The 17,571-nt window shown below is 43.4% G+C and overlaps 1 long non-coding RNA gene across 1 annotated transcript; it reads left to right on the plus strand.

Annotated features, from left to right (window-relative positions):
* The first annotated feature begins 266 nt into the window (after positions 1-266).
* Positions 267-11,812, plus strand: LOC146347485 (uncharacterized). The gene is made up of 3 exons (XR_014790312.1): positions 267-968; positions 8,911-9,060; positions 10,060-11,812. It is a non-coding gene; the product is annotated as an uncharacterized LOC146347485 (long non-coding RNA).
* The last annotated feature ends 5,759 nt before the right edge of the window (positions 11,813-17,571 follow it).

Here is a 17,571-nt window from a genome sequence, read left to right on the forward strand (position 1 = left end):
CGGTGCCGTGTAAATCTGCCCAATATCTACATCTTCACTAGGAGAGGGGCTTCCCAGTAAACATCCATCAAAGCATGTGTGCCTATTGTATGCCCCTTTGGCACTAGCTCTGCATCTTCAAGAGTAAGCTATTTATAATGACATATGTATAACCTCTCTAAGGTGCCACCAGATTCTTCGTTGCTTTTGCGACAACAGCGGCAACCCCTCTGGAAAATAGGTATCACCAGTGCCCCAGCAAGTCACACACATGGCTTGGCTCTGGCATTCATTTTGATTGGATTCTGTATTCATTTCTGCTCTGCATAGTGGTGTAACATATCAACTGCTGTCTCTTGTCTTGCTCGACCTTTGGGCCTGCCCCTCTTTCGTTCGGTCGCTCGCCTGCTCGTTCTTTTCAACTAAAATAAAATGAGACCGCTCTTCTCCCTGTCTGTGCTCAGGGTAGATATACCTGCCTGCTGCACCTAAAGAGTTGCGCTTTGGCCCTCTAAGTTTATGTCACCATAAATCTGTTGTTTTTGCTGCAACGGATCCGAGGTTGCCCCTCCGGGATATCTGCATTGGAACTACGGTCATGCCCCTTTTCCAGGACTACGGCACCGGACACACGCTTGGCCCACGTTGTGCGTACTAAGGCAGCCGCGGAGGAAGGTGCGTGGGAGAAGATCTTTCCCCGCGGAACCCCGGGAAAGCCCAGCGCGCGACCTTTTTCAAGGAATCAACAGGCAGGTTGGCGTCGAAATCGGCCTTTATCCCACACGCGCAGCCTGATCCGCAACCTCGGGAGAAGCGAAGACTGCGGATTTCAGGCCGCTCTCGCCTCACTGCCTACCACGATGAACGTGGTCGAGCCAAAGATGGCGTTCAGTCCACACTTACTCAACTGAGCGCGCGCAGGATTTACAGCTCAGTCCTATGCATGGTTACTCGGAAGTCCCACTGCATCCAGTGGGGCCTACTCCCAGGTAAGTGTGAATAGGACTGAAACCTTGTGTGTGTGTGTGTTTGTGTGTGTACGCGCGGGCGAGAGAGAGCGAGAAAAAACTTATTTCCAGTTAAATCAAAAGTAATAAAAGGTGCTTAACTCTGGATTGTGTCCAAGCCACCTCTCTATTGTGCACGCTTATTTGGAAGTAACTGCCCTTGAAACGAGTGTAAATGTTCAGGGCTGCTACAGTCCTGTGCACTCGCTGATTTAAGAGTGAGCTCCACGGCAACCGACCAGAGCTTAGTTCACCGTAAACGCGCATAAGCTCTGGGCGGCCCGTTACTTTGGAGGGTGCCATGTTTGTGGCGTGGCTTTTCCTTCCGCGGGGCGGAGGGCGGGTGTTACGTTTCATCGGAGCCTAGCGGCCGCCAGCGCTATAATCTTGCTGCTCTCCTGCCAACGCGAGGGTTTTCTTTCTACCCCACGCCAACAGGAACGCAGGACCCTGCCCTGGGGAGCTTGCAGGGTTCTCTGCCTCGGTGTCTTCGGTCGCCCGGCTTGATCCGCGCCTCTACGGCTGTGCCACGACTGCGGTGCTCTTTCAGCGTGATCCTTTTCCAACAGACGCTAATCAAGTAATTTCCCCATCCCAGCCCCATCAAATTGCTCTTTAGCTGTTGAACTGTGGAGTTTTGCTCCGCTTTTCTCATGCTAATCACCCCCATTCAGCAGCTCTCTTTGAGGCTATTTGTAGTGGAATAAATCTCCTTGTTTGCCTGCCGCATGATTAATTGATATTGTGGAATAGCCGGGGGAGAAGGAGGGCGGCGGCGGCTGCGGAGAGCTGAAAAGGCGGCAGAGCCCTGGAGCTCGGCGAAGGCGCTGGAGAGACATCATCGCGCCGCCGAGGTCTCCCAAAGGTCGTCGGGGGGGAGTCGGAATAGACGGATCGCGTTTATTTGGTCCTATTTATTTACCCCGTAATAGAAATCGCCATGAAAGGGAAAAGGCAGGAGTCTTTGGCTAAACGCCCACTAAACGCTGCACGTGTAAACAGCGCCAAAAGCGATTTCTTCCACCCCCACGCCAAACATCTCTTCCTTTCTTGATTATTAGAAAAAAGGCCCTTTTCTAAACTAGTTCCCATTTCATCCTGCCTGGAATGACCTCATGCCATCTGTAATATCGATTTAGCTATATTTTTCCTTTAAAAAAAAAAGGCAAAATAAATATTAGTTGGCCCTTCTGTGCGTGTCTGTTCTTTTTCTTTCGTTTTTCTAACGTGTGGCCACAGACCATCCACTCCTATAGTAAACATCAGCTCTTTTTGTTGTGTTATATTGCATACATGCAACCAGAAAACGACCTGGAAGGGAGAAATAGAAAGAAGGCTCCACCTTAGTTCAGTAAATAAACAAAAGTAAGAAATCTCACAGAACCCAATTGGTTTGATTCTGCGGGACGTTCACCTGTGCAAGCCCCATCAAAAGGAGATGCTTCTGCGCAAGAGCACAGAGTCAGTCAGTTTGGCGAGTTGCAAGCTGCTCAAGAAGAAACGCAAACCACCCGGCCTGGACAAGGGGGCAATGTGCTGGCTTAAGGTGGATTTTTTTAAAAGAACACCAAAAAGATACACGGGTCTTGGTCATTCAGACATGCACAAAGAAACTCCAGTGATTCTCAAAGAGCCCCAGTTCATTTGAATCATTTCTTTTTGAAGGAGAGGTGGTGGTGATGGCTGTGGTGATGCAACCAGGTTTCCTTTTGCCAGTGCTGGAGTCCTTTTTAGTCCTGGCAGATGCACAGCTATTTTCACAAACTCGCCCTCCATCTCCCTCCCTCCCCCCTTTCTGTCTACTGAACAAATCTTGCTTCCCAAGCCACGTAATTGTGACTTGGCGCTTCAATTAAACAATCCCACTCTTTGCTTCTGGCTTCATTGCAAATATTTCCCTTTTTAAAAGAAGAAGAAGAAACTGTTTTCCTTTCTTTCTTCTTCCTCTATGCAGGGTAATTGATAGGCTGTAGGAGAGGTCAGGATTAGCATAAGAATTAAGAGCAGTAAATTAATTTAATATTCCATGCACATCTTCAATTATTCCTCCAGACCTTTGTCTCCGCGGCTGGCAGCGAGAAGGTTCAGCTGCTCTTCAGCCAAACAACATCTGTGCAGATAATAATTTGATAAATAGCTCATACAAATAGTTTCTGAATTATCTGCCAAGCCAGGACTATTCAGAGTTGAAACGTTTGGCGAGGCCTCTGGCGGGAAGGCTTGCCTGCCACTGGGTAGGTAGCCTTCATGCCTGGGGTGAGGTAGTTGCCTGGGCAGTATCTTTCTCCCTTCTTGTTTCATCTTCCTAATCAGCAACTTTCAATAAAGGCGTGGGGATGCCAGCAATGATGGATGAAAATAATCAGTGGCCAGCAATTAATAACAAGAGTGGACCATGAGATTTAATTCAAGATGCTTACAGATACTGGGGGAGGCATGGGAAGGATGTTGGGATTCAAGGTTTTCAGGGAACCTGGGCCACTATTTGGTGGGCGCTTTTTCTCCACAAGCCTGACAGAAATGACAGCCCTCTCACACACACACCACCACCAAGCAAACCCTGTCACTGGAAAATGTCCTTGCCAGTGGTGCACTGGCTCATACAGTCCATATCTAGTGATGGCTTGTATGTGTGAATGGATCATCACAGGTATAATACCCCAGACAAAAACTTCCTTTGCTCTCATCGCCTCCAATGCAATTCCCCTTCTGTACCCTACCCAGGCTTGTAAATATAATCTGTATGCTGAGGATACTACTTCATGCATCTGGCAAAAGGGACTTTAGTAGCAGGAAAGCTTATAGCACAATCATGTTTTTAGTCTTTAAGATGTCACAAGATTCTTCGTCATGTTTGCCACAACAGACTAACATAGCAGATAGCTTTCTGGAATCTGCAGAAATATCCTATCACTTCCAGTGCCAGTCTTTGGAAAGGAGTGGGCTCATGCATTCAGCTGTGAATCTTCAAGAGCTGAGTCATCAAGTGATCAGAAATGTGTGGACTTGTCCCACTTTGATAAGGGCCCACCCAACACCCCATCTAGGGCTTTCATATATTTTTCATAAGGTTTAGGCTAAGGAGAGGAACAGTAACCTCAGATTCAGTTCCCCTACTTTCTTACCATACCTTGCTCATCAAGAACTGTAATGGAGATTAGGGGAGGAACCTGTGGCTGGTTTACCCATGCATTCTCATCACTTGATGACTGTAGCATCCCATGGTGACCTTGTGTGAATCACAGATTCAGCACCAGATTGGACTTTAATGAAACCCAGTGTTCACCTCAGACATAGTGCTTTCCATGGAAGTCAGTTCACAGATAAATCTGAGAATAATCAAATATACAGTAATCAAGAGATGTTTGTGCAGGTGTGAATAGACCCTTGATGATAATTGAGTGGATATATTATGACATTCTTTCCATAGCACAAATACCATAAGGCATAAGGTGTCTTATGACACCTTAAAAAACAAACAGAATTATGTGGCATACATGATTGTGCACCAGAGCCCACTTGGTCAGATGTTCAGACGATGTTGCAACAAGCAACATGGCTCTAATGAGTGTAATCCATGAAAGCTCATGTCACAACAAATCAGTTAATCTTTTCTGTGGCATCAGTTCATGCCACAAAACTATTTGCTTTTCTGTTGGAACTAACACTGCTACTCCTCTGGAATGTTTTCCTAATAGAGGTATCATTTAAAGTATGTTTTCATAGCAAATTGGGAACAATCCATTTAAGTACTTTAAAATCTCATTATTTTAATGGGAGAAAGCTAAGCATGTGCTTAACTCTTCCAGTACAATTAACAAAGCTCAAAGTGCTTAACTTTGGCTAGATCATCTCTTAAGTTTGCCTAATATTTTGTTTGTTTAACTCTGTAGCTAACTCACATGTACACAGGAGAACAATTTCCTTTCCCTCTTAAATATGGCACTGACTAGACTAACACTTGAAGTCATTGAAAACTACACCAGAGTTCAGAGCAGTCTTGAATAAGAAGTAAATAAACTAGATGTCCTTGCACTGTAATGAGAGCTGATCCTTAAATACTGGCAAACATTCTTCAAGACCCTAATAACAAATCCCTTCCCAGACCTCCTTTAAAAAGATCATACTGTCAGGCATGTGGTTGAATGAGAGAAACTTAGCTTATTAGAGCTGGATGAATATCACAGCACAAAAAAATTGCCAGGAGTGTTCACTTCAATTCAGGATGATGTCCTCAATCTCTCTTTTGTATTTGCTCACTGCAGACGTCTGAGAAATAAAGTTCTCATCACACAACTCTTCTGGAAAGAAACGTTTGAGCTCTTTAGCTGAAGTGCTGTATTTTGGCTAGAAGCAACAGATTATATAGAGAATGGGACCCCGCACGACCCAGCAGTGGGATACATTTCCCAAAAAGTCCCTTTCCAAAGCCATAATATACAGGCAATTAAAAAAAGGAGAGGAAAGGCCCTGACCTACCTCCTTGCTAGCAACCCTGACAGCTTAATTCAGTTGCTTTGTCTGAATGTAACAAGTGGTGGTTAACTAGTTATATGTGAGATCTAAACTGATTTAATAAATTTTGCAGTGGGTCTGTTTGTCTAATAATAACTGGACTTTCAAAAAAAGGACTTCTTTTTTTTACTCTAAGAGGCAAATCAGATCATACTGGAATTCCAAGTTCATTTAACTACTTCCTAACCACAATGTTGAACTGTGTGCAGAATCATGCCTAACCGCAAAATGGTTTGTCTCAGCTCATGTGAGGCATGAGCCTATATAAAAAGGGCAAGCTATAAAATCAGACACTGTATCTGCCACACAGGAACATTTAAAGATGTCCTCCATTTGCTTTTCTGTCCATTAGATGCTCAGCCAAAGGTATTTTTGATGCCTATCCTTAATAAGTACAATGGCCAACTTCTGTATTTTGGTGGAGCACTCTATTCTCTTTCCAGGGGATGGGATATTACTTACTTTAAAAGTCATATCCTACCCTTCTTCCCAAGAATGGGATGATCTGGTCAGCTAATATTAAAACCAATATTAAAAAATAATATCAAATCAGTTTTGAAAACCCAAACAATATTATAAACAATGTTCTGCTGTACACGATGACCATCTCCCAAGCTTCATAATAAAGTTGGTGCCATCTTGCAGTAAGATGGTGTGCCCTCTACTGACAAGAGCAAATACAGATTCTTTGGATTCCAGTAAAACAGAAACATACACACCAGTTATTTAAAAATGTTGCAAATTCAATAGGTTTATTTAAGCACTGTGGATTGAATCCCGATTTAGACATTTTTAGAGTAGACCCATTAAAATTAATGGCACATTGGATAACTCCTTTAGAGTTCTGACTGAAACCCAGAGTGGATTCACCGCGTCCTGACCAAGTTCACTCTTGCTTTACAAGATTCAACCATCTGAGGCATCACCCCTGTCTCTATAAACAGGCCACTTTCCACTAAGAGCATATTCCACCTCTTCTACGTCCTTACTAGCTTAAGTATCAGGAAAGAGAAAACAGTTCACTCTGTTCTAGTTGGATAATTTTGCTAATCACTTTCCGGATCACTGAATTTCCACCATTCCCATCAAAGGCAGTCTTTATATTGTCTTTCCAGGCAGCTCAAGTTCTCATACTTCCACTGCAGGATCCAGAATCTGCCTTTCATCCCATCTCAAATCAATTCTCATCATATTGCCTTTCCATTCTACTCTCTGCCCTCTTACCTTGCTCACCAGGGGGTGGATCCAGATTTAGGCACATGCAACTGGGCTAATGGAAACAGACTTCCCTGCTCCTTCCTCTACTCCAGACCCTTGAAAATGCTACAGAGGGTCAGGAAACTCTGCTGAATGGAGTGACCAGTAGTGTGGAGGGGGAGAGACAGCCCCCTCCCCCCAAATTGGGCAGAGGCACTTTCTGTGAGTGGAGCCCTGGGTCCAATCTGCTATCCCTTTGAAGAGGTTCTCCTGATTGGCTCTTATCCTTACTCCATATTTTGTACGCACCAAATATTTTTCTAAGCAGCACTTTGACAAAAACATGCAGTCCTTCTGTCTTTGTCATCTTCTAAGATTTACATCAATTGCTGAACAACTGTTATTATAAATCTAGATCGCAACATTTCTAAAGGAATTTTGGAGGTTGGCGCCATTTTAGCTAGACTTAAAATGCCTCCATTAGCACTGTCCTGTTATTCAGTTGTCCTTAGTCATTATTGTTCATAGAAATCTGAATTTTTCTCAAGGCCACCAAGCTTTGGAAAATGAATCGGGCAGGCAGAGCAGGCGTGCACAGTGTAGCAGCACCTCCAACAAGCTGATAGACGGGAAAGCAGCTTTGAAGAATGTACTATGTAAGCCTAAGCTTGGTTCCTTGGAAGTATCTCCCACTGAAATAAATGAGTTCTACTTCTAAGTAACCATGGTTAGGACTGGGCTGCAAGGACATATTTACACTTCAAACATAAATTAGCTGAAGTATTTTCCCCTTCCCAGGGAATGACTGAAAACTGTAGTATATACCTCCATGGGAATGCCGATAATTCTCTGTTAGATTCCTAGCTCTCCTCACAGGACTACAATCCTCAGAGTTCTTTGGGGAGAGGGAATAATTGATGAACCATCAAAAGAGCATCTCTACACCAGCCTAAAATCCCACATTTAAAATGGGGCTTTCTGCTTCCATTTTAAATGCAGGATCACGATGGACTCCCTTTACACATGCTTCCTCCCCGCCTTTTCCCCATTATCTGAGTCTTCCATATGTTTCATTGGTCTTGTTCCTTTTATTGCAGCTTTTCCTTTTTCACGGAGGGAACTCAGGTGGCACTCAAGCATTGTAGCTCATTGGGCTTCTTCACACAGAGCTTTTATCCTCCTGTTGAGATTGGTTACTCACAGATGTTTGCAGGTCCTTTAGATGACGTAGTGAACTTCCAGGGCATCTCCAGCACTAAATGACCCTTATTCAGTTTTTTTTAAAAGATCAGAGATAATGAGCTATCAAATTACCTCACTTGAATTCCCTCTGAAAAGAGGAAATCCCGCAATAAGAGGAGCTAGGCCATCTAGCGCCATCTAGTGGCTGTATAATGGAACATATAGATGACTCAGAGAAGGGGGGAAGGAAGCATGTGTAAAGGGAGTATGTAGTGATCCTGCATTTAAAATGGAAGCAGAAAGCCCTGTTTTAAATGTGGGATTTTAGGCTCGTGTAGAGTTGCTCTAAATCTCCAATCTTTAAACAAATGGAATAAAGGACATTTAGTGCAGGAGACGCCTTGGAGGTTAAAGATGTCATCTAAAGGACCCGCAAACTTCCATGAGTAACCAGTCTGAATAGCAGGATAAAAGCTCCATGTGAAGAAGCCCTAAGTCTAGCATAGGCAGATACACCCTACCAGGATCTACCCAGTGCTTCCAGCAATCATTACAACCAGGCCCCAGCCGCTGAGAAGTAAGAGACAATGACAGTGGGGCTTCAGTTAGGAAAATGGCATGGGAGGGATGCAAATGGTTAAACCCCCTCCCGTAGCACTTTGGCCCTAATCTGAATCCTGCCCCCATAGCTAGTTTTAATTTTTTACTTGTAAGTGTGATGTCTTATACCATGTCTAGTTTGACCTTCAGAGGAGTAGGAACTGGTTTCCCTCTGGGTGAGGTGAAAGGGGTTGAGGCTTGCCCCACCCATCTTCTTCAGAAAGGTTTTTGTTGATTGGTTGAATTTTCTTCTGAAAATTATACTAGCTGAAAATACTTGCTTTATCAGAGTGATTTTGCAAAACAGAGAGTTTCCTAACTGAGATATTTGGGTTTACACAGTGAAAAACATGTCATAACCCACTCTGGCAAAGCTCAATGTATACCTCAACTATTACACAGATACAAAAACTTTTAATTACATCCACAGAATTTTCATGCTGGAACGGGATCTACAGTGAATGTACACTAGAATGGGTTAAGTTTCCATGGATACAGCTGAGAATTTCCTTAGTTTTGTGGTGGCTGACAGATGTAGTGGAAAACACTAGACAGTGTGATCTTGATTAGGTTCCTTTTGGTGAGTGAATATTATTTTTCTAATTTTATGCATTGCATTTTAAAGTTTCCAAAGAGGGAGAAATTATTCCTCTAATGCAGTATAGTACTGCACTACAGTTTAAGGATATTTTTCACAGCAAGGTGCTTGTCACTGTAAATATATTGACATCATTTATAGAAAAAATGAATTCATCAAAATACTAAATTTCATTGCTTTTGTGAAAACATTTAATCAGAGATGGGGTAGAGGAATGAAGAGAATTTTATAAGACAGGAAGGAAGGAGGTGGGAAGACTATAATGAGCAAGACAGAAATGTGGCTAAGGGCGCAATCCTGTGCATGTTTAGACAGAAAAAAAGTCCTACAATTCCCAGCATGCCCCAGGCATGCTGGAAATTGTAGAACTTTTTTCTGTCTAAACTTGCATGGGATTACACCCTAAATGGAGTTTAAATAAGAGTTTAACTATTTAGGGCTCTGTTTTTAGTGTAAAACCTAAGGGAACAGGGGACCAAGAGAGTGAAAGAGTGTTGAGATTTTAAATTAGCCATATCTCAATGAAAAAACAGTGAAAGAGGTAGTATAGTTTAGTGGTTAGGAAACTGAGGCAAACCTTTACACATTTACCTGGCAGTATGATGTCCCTTGGAATTAAGTAGGGCTTACTTCTGAGTTGACATGCATAGCGTTGTGCTGTGAGTTATGGATCAGGAAGTCCACAGTTCCAATGCTTCAGTATTTGAGCTCAGCAGGATGTAGACCTGAAAGCATCTCTCAAAAGACTGATAATTTATTCCTGAATAACATGGTGAACTTATGCCACTCTTCAGTTTAGTATTTGTAACATGACAGGCAGTAAGAATTCCTAAGCATGACATGGGCCCAGGGAGCTTCTTGTATGGGGCAGTATAGAAATATAGATGATGATGATGGGCCAGGTGAATTCATACATTCATAGGAAGTTGATTGGACCTTCCTGACTCACTCATTCACCAGGGTATCTCTCTTTCTCAACAGGTCTTTCTCAACAGGTCGAAAGCTGAAATTTGGTTTACCACAATAATAAGAAAAACCTGAAAATGGGGTATTTTGTATGATGACTCTACCAGTTTGCATCATGACCCTGCCAGATTGGTAGCAGTCTAGCAGACAAGAAACTGAACTACATCTTTTACACTGTGCATGGCTGCAGGACTCTTTCTTTCATATGATTCCCTCTAGATTTTGTGGATTGTCATTTATAGTGATGGTCAGGAATGTATCTATGCTTGCAGAATGCAAGCTTTGTTTGCCAGTGCCACCAAAACATCAGGTCCCGTGTGGGAATTTCAGTAATTTTTCACATTTCTTTAATCACTGACACTGTACCTGGCCTCATACGCTACAAAGCTTCATTACCTCCATTTTATAGAATACTAATTAAGATACAAAGTGACTCATCCACAACCACACATTAATCCACTGAAGCTGAAAATAACACGGGTTCTTCCAAACCCTACCATTGTACTTATTCCTCCACCCCCTGCTGCCCACCCCCAGCAGCTACTAACATAACTCCAGATCCTCTAACATATGATTCACATTTGTGAACCCTCAGTACAATTCATGGGAAATTAAGTGCAAAAATCTTCAGCTACAGCTTTGTAGTTCATAGAAATTAACTTTCCTTGTACCACCAGGTTGTGTACCTAACAATAATTACTTGTATTGCCTGATCAGACTTTATATGATGACCACAGGCTTTGCTTAGGAGCATGGTAGATGGTGGAGATAATTAGTGTCTAATTGAGCCTGGATGACCCAAGCATCCCTTTGGCTCATCAAAAGCTACAAAAGCCCAAACCATCAGTCCCAAAGAGCCTCAAAGGAATAACAATCTGCAGATCTTCAAATCATAATTTTCAATGCATGCAAGCCAATCTTCCAGTGTTTATTCAACTTCGGCCTGGAACCTGATTATGTGAAGTGATAAAGTGTCCTCAACTTCCCTCTGGCTAGATTATACACTGAAAGATGCTTTTTGCCTGAGATCAGCTGCTAGACACCCTCTTTCACTGGGCCTCTGCATGACAGACAAAGGAGGATACAAAAACAGCCGTAGAAAAAGGCCAAACACGAGGCGGGGTGGGGATTACAGCCAGCTACACTAGTGGTTACATCCTGAGGCGTTTTGAGAAAACCAGTCTCTTAATAAAAGGATTTCCTTCAGTGCTTTCACTGGTCAGAACACCTAGCCTTGCAGCTCACCTAAGCACCAGGACATAACCATTTGTACAGCAGTCCTTTTTCTTGTATGGCTTGCTGCATGTCCCCGAGGGTTCTTCCAGGAGCAATTTGACAGTTATCTGAGCTCAGTGTCAGTGAAAAATTTCCCCGCAGCAAAAAGAACCAGAGTCCAGTGTTTACAAAAGCCATGTACAAAAGCTGTGCATAGAAAAATACTACTCGGTGTAATACCAGTTGTCTTTATTGTTATGTGGTGTTCATAACTCAAAGCTTTTGCTTGATTTAATTGCAGTGTTGATAATCTGACAAGAGAGCTTTCCTTTAAAATACAATTGTCCACTGAGCAAAGAATTTCTAGTTGATTCAATATTTGCAAATGATTGATTGGAGTTAAATACATTTTCATACTTCCAAAACCTCAATAGATTTTTTTAGATATTGAAGGAAGTGTGTGAAAATTTACAGTTTCAAAAATAATTAATGACATTACGGGATGCAAACATTCTGAGCTGTCTCATACGTGAGTAAATGTTCATAGAGATGTATTTGTTTGGCTGCGTTTTCTATGGCTGGGTTTCAGAGAACCAAGCTCAGGAGAACTGCATGCTGCAGTGTGGCTTGCTTTCGTAACAGGACTAGCAAACTACCCATCATTTTGATATGTGAGGAGGACGCATTTGTCTACTGCAGACCCTTGGGGACTTTAGTAGGTCTATGTGTGCTCTGTGCTTTCTCTCTCTACAAAGTGAATGGCAGCTATTCAAGATGGAGAAAAAAACTGAGTGCACTTGAGGCTACAGTGGAATAAGGCTAAACCAAACTTCCTGTCCCTGATGATCCATATGTCTGGTTTGAGATCCAAGTGGCAGAGCAAATACTTTGCATGCAGGAGATCCCATTTTCAATCCCTGGTATCTCCATGGAGAGCTGCTGCCAGTCAGTGTAGACCAAGTGCTGGAAATGCTTTTTGATTCAAAGGGTCACTCAGGTCAACCCAGTAAGCCAGATGATGTCTGGGATGGGGCCCCTCCCCAAGCCCCCCCCCTCAATGTCACCCCACCCCTTTTATTTTTCTCCATGCAGAGAGAGGCATGGAGCTAGGTACCGAACTGGCCCCTGGAAGAGTGGTGGCTGAACTGTGTGTTGGATTCACCTGCCATCACCATCCCAGTCGTGATGGCAAGTGGTGTGCGCAGGGGCTCGGCCGACGGGCACTTGGAGAAGCCCTCCAAACTCCATCTGAGTCCCAGCTTGACAATGCCAGCTGTTCTTCCAATCGCTGATTGGAGAGAAAAGCAGGGATTCCTCTCCCAGTGCTAGAGAGAAGGAGTGGCCTTCCTCTAGCATTGGGAATCCCCACACAGGGGGGCAGGGCCTGAGAGAGGAGGTGGGGCCTCGGATGAGCCTCCACAGGCTGGATTCAGTACCTCTGCGGGCCAGATTTGACTCACGGACTGGAGGTCCCCATTCCTTCTGAAGACAATATTGAGCTAGATGACTCAACTCAGCATGAGGCCGCTTCCTATATAACTGAATGAGTCCCAGTTCACAAAGCCCCCCCCCCCCCCAATCCTTCATCTGCATATCCTTTCTTTGGATCCCATTATGTAGTGTGATGAGAGAATGGGACTGGAACCTGAGATGGGAACTGGCTTTTATATAGGTAGAAAGTCTTCAACCAGCTGTCAATATAACATGACAGATGGGAGCTTCACATAGGCATTCACCACATCAGGAGCTGCAGCATTCTTGTATACGGGGTGCTCGACATCTTACATGCACAAGCATTGAAAATTCATACTCCCGGTGGATGCTGGTAATATCCTAAGACAAACACAGCACCAAAAGTGCATGTGCAAAAGCACCCTGACTTACCAAAAGATGCCATTGTAGCTACGTCAGTAAAAGCCTCTCTGGGCCATTTCACACATACAGTTTCCTATGCATGGGTGAAGGAAAGATAAAACAAAACAAAAAGTGTGTGCAGTCATGTGCAAACATTGCGCTTGTGCTTGAACCAAACAGATCTTTATCGGAAGGAGACATGCTCTACTCAGTTGGCTCCCATTCCGTTAGGATATCAGCCTCTTCCACACATTATTCCGTGTTAAGGGCCTGGAGGAGGCTCCCACAAGTCCAGCCAGTTCCCCTTCAGACCTTCTCTCAGCACATGGAGGTTGTGGGGTGGGGCCAGACATGGGTGCATTGTCAGGACCAAGGCCTGTGGCATGGCTGCACTATCCTTTAATTGCATGGAGTCCCTTCACAAGGAAAAACGCACGAAGGGAGCTATAATGGGATGGGGTTCTTAGGGTATAAGCTCTTTGGGGCAAGAACCAGTCTTTTGCTTATGTTTTTCTGTAGAACATCATGTGCCCTATAATGCTGCTGCTGCTGCTAGCTTCAAGCCAAAGTAAAATCAAGCATGCATTTAGTTGATGATGATAATAATGCAAGCTACAAGGAGAAAAACCAACAGACACAGAAGGAGAAAATCCATTCCCTGTGTGATAAGTTTTGAACCTTTAGGTCCAGGCAACCAGCAACTTGGGAAGATGGTGGTGCTGGATTCTTTCTTGGTTTCTCCCTTGCCAGTAAACCATCGGCCTTGCAACGGCTTTTCAGGAGTGATGCCTGAATAAAATATGACAGGTCTCTCTTGTAGGGCCTATATGTGTGGCTCTGTAACAAGTCCCATTACTCTCTCGCCATGCATACTGACTGCAAATTGTGTAGGTTATCATGAGACACCATAAAAAAAAAATCCTTCCCCCAACTGATTATGAACCTCATGCATAGCAAATGATGGCGCAATAACACTCCCGATTTCCTGTAGCGGAGGTAAGAAAACAAATTTACACACTGACAGGCTAATGGATACTTTCCCAAAGAGCGGTTAGGGAGAAGTAGTAAATGGGATGCACTGACGCAGGGCAGCAGACCTGGTCAAGGATCAAGACACCCAGCAACATATCGGATAACACATAATTGGCAGGTCACATCCAAATGAGTGCAGTCGTGCATCATGTGGATGGCTTTTGCCGGCGATAAAGACACTTGTAAACAATTCAGTCACTGAACATGGCAATAATATGTTGATCCAGCATGTAATGAGGTGTTCCTGGAATCAATAAAGTAGTCATGAAGAGCAGGGAGCAAGGTCAGTGTCTGCCTGTTTGATGACCTTTCCTTGCCAGTAAGGACATCATATACTCTGAAGAGGCCTTTTTCTCATATTGCAGGAAAGCGCCAGAGTGTCAGAACTTTCATTCGCAGCAAGCAAATGAACAAGCAGGCTCTGCATGCTAATGAAGTCCAGGCTATTTCCCACCTTTTCATCTGCACATTATGCTCTTGACTTTGGAGAAGGTGGGAATTAGGTTGGACCCTGATGTCAGGCTGCCTGATGGCTCGGCTCCAGGAAAACTGGTAATTGAAGCTGATGACTGATGCGGAGGAGGCCTGAATTTGGAAATAAACAGTTTCAAGCACTGCATGTCATTTCTAGAGAGACTGCTGAGTGAATGGAAATGAGCTGCGTCCCTTGAATCTAATGCAGTTTCTCAGCAGGAAAATCGCCATCTTTTAGGCAACAATGCCCGTCATTAAGATTTAAATGTTTGGGTGATAATGTAAGGAATAGCTTCTGCTTTGACAAACAGCACTTATGTAAATTCCCTTCGATTCCAAGATCTGCATTTAATCCACATCCAAGAAGAGAGCACTGTTTGGGAAGAAGAGAAACCTCTAAATATCCTTTCTTGGAAGCAAAAGAAAACAGTGACACGATTAGCCATTTCATCCACAGAGAATGCAGCCTTTGTGCCCCAGCAAACAGGCACAGCACAGTTTTTGAGAGAGAGAGAGAGAGAGAGAGAGAGAGAGAGAACACTTGTTCTGTTGGTCACAATTTTTTATATTACAATCCTTAATGCTTCTTTTAAAGGCTGTGCTCCCTGCACTCTCCACACACTGATTTCTGGGTAGGTATATGCATATCTGGGCCATATCTACATTGGAGCTGCTTGGACTTGCATGAGCTGAGGATCAGGCCATTGAACCTAAAGGCTACAGCCGAACATTAATCTCTGAAGACTGTTTCTTGATTCTCAAAACCTAGTGCTCTCTGACTAGGGAATGGATTACATTATCTGTCAGCTGTCTCAAAATACACACTGGAAATGTCATAAACTGTTTTTAAATCTTATCTGATCATGTGAAACTAAATCTAATGACTTGCTCCTTTATGCAGAAAAAGAGAGAGCATAATCCTAGCCCAATTTATATTAGAGATTTGGAAATCCAAGGTAACTATTATTCATGAGTGGATATTTTCTTCTTCCATAAGAACTTACTAGTATGAAAGTATTTATCTACTTGAATAATTGCCAAGGGGGGGGGGGGTTGGCAGCCTCCAGAGCAATGCGAGGCTTGTCTTGACAGAGGAAATTGTATGATCGGACCCAGTTAAAAGCCAGCTCCTGATAACACCGCTGACATGCGAATCCAGTGGGGGCATTGTGTGATTCTTGTTTTACAACAGGGTGACACCACGGATTTCTATAGAACCTAACTGGCATGAAATTAGAGTGATTACATGGTAAATTAGGCCTATAGCAGCCTGGCCAGAAGGCATCATTTAACAAACTGCACATCCAGCCTTGCTCTGAGTGGAGCCAGTAAAAAAATATTATTTGTGATTTCAGTGGAAGCTGGATCAGGTCCAAATATGTTATTCCCATATCCTGAAGGTCTAATAAAGTAGGAATTTATTTTAATTACTGGGGATTTGGGAAGTGTGGGGAGTTTCATTGTCATTTACTCTGCTTTCTCCTTCTTTTAGATTTTGGTCATTTCACAACTCTAAATATTGTGGTCCAGCACAGAGTTAGGGGCACGGACAGCCATTGAAATCAATGGACTTTACGCCTGCAAATCCTATGTCCACTCCACTTACCTGGGAGTAAGCCTTGTGGAACTCAATAGGAGTTACTTCTGACATATTTAGGATTACACTGTAACCTCCTCCAAATTCAACATGACATTTGCATTTAGTTCCCCCCCCCCCCCGCTACCCCTGCTCAGAAGACAGTGTGGCATACAGTATAATGGCACTGTGTGTTTGGGCTTAATTCACTTCCATTTTAAGAGGCAGCCCTGTTGAAAAGAATGGGGAAATTGTGGTTTGAGGAGCTCCACTGCATCCATGTGAGATTACTGGATCAAAGCAACCTAATAGAAGTGGTTTGGATCCAGAATAAGTTAGCTGAACTTCATTCTCATTAAAATCAATGGGATTTAGTCATGACTAACTTAGTCTGGATCGAACCCCATATGTTTATTACCCAACTACTAAATTTGCCCCTCTTGCCAACTTTGCAAATTCTACCCCATGTTAAGCCATATTATTTCCATTTAATGTTCAACCTTTTTTGTTAGCTGCTTGTTGGTGGACGTACTACAGACTCCTAGTTCTGTCAGCATACAGCATGCAAGCACAATATTCAGGCGAACTGGCCATGTCACTTTCTGCTGTGCTTCTGCTCAGTCTCTCAGCAGTAAATATTTGAATTTCCTGTAACAACACAGAACTAGGGTAGTATGTACTCTTGTTTTTAATGTTTACTTATGAAATGTGTATTTATTTATACACACATATACTGCCATTAATGTATATGAGACTTTACAAGAGAAAAACAACAAGGCCCTGCCCCAAGGAGTCTACAATCAAAGCGTTGTTAGTGGAAAGAGAACAGAGGGGTGAGAAAGGCAAAGGTAATAATAAGGCCTAAATATGAGCACAACAAAGAAAACAACACAATGGATATGCATGTCTACTATTATTGCTACTTCTGTTAATGTTTATGTGGCACTAGGGTATCCTGGAAGCATTTGGTGCTTAATATTCTAGTTATGTCTGCATGTATTTAGAACAGGGGTGGGCAAAATGCAGCCTGCAGACTACATGTACCTCCCAGCCTTCTTTGTGGCCCACCCCACCCCCGAAGTTGCCACCACATTGCCACTAAATTTCAGCGGCATAGCAGTGGTGACAAAAAAAGCCCCCTTTTCACTTTCAAACAAGATATGTGGAGAGCGCACACCTTGTTTTAATGCAAATTCACACTTCTCTGGGGCTCCCAGGGGTGCAATTATGTGTTATAACAAGGCCTGCACTCCCTGCATGCCTTGTTTTAAAGTGAAAATGTGGCTTTTTTGCTGCCACCAAATTGCAAGGCAATTTTGGCAGTGGCCTACAGTAGCTTCTTGAAGTGGGAACTTGGCCCCTGGACCCTCTGAAGT

This window comes from Heloderma suspectum, chromosome 4 (genome assembly GCF_057233095.1).
Source record: "Heloderma suspectum isolate Gila_16-S chromosome 4, 16-S_ref, whole genome shotgun sequence".
NCBI lineage: Eukaryota > Metazoa > Chordata > Lepidosauria > Squamata > Helodermatidae > Heloderma > Heloderma suspectum.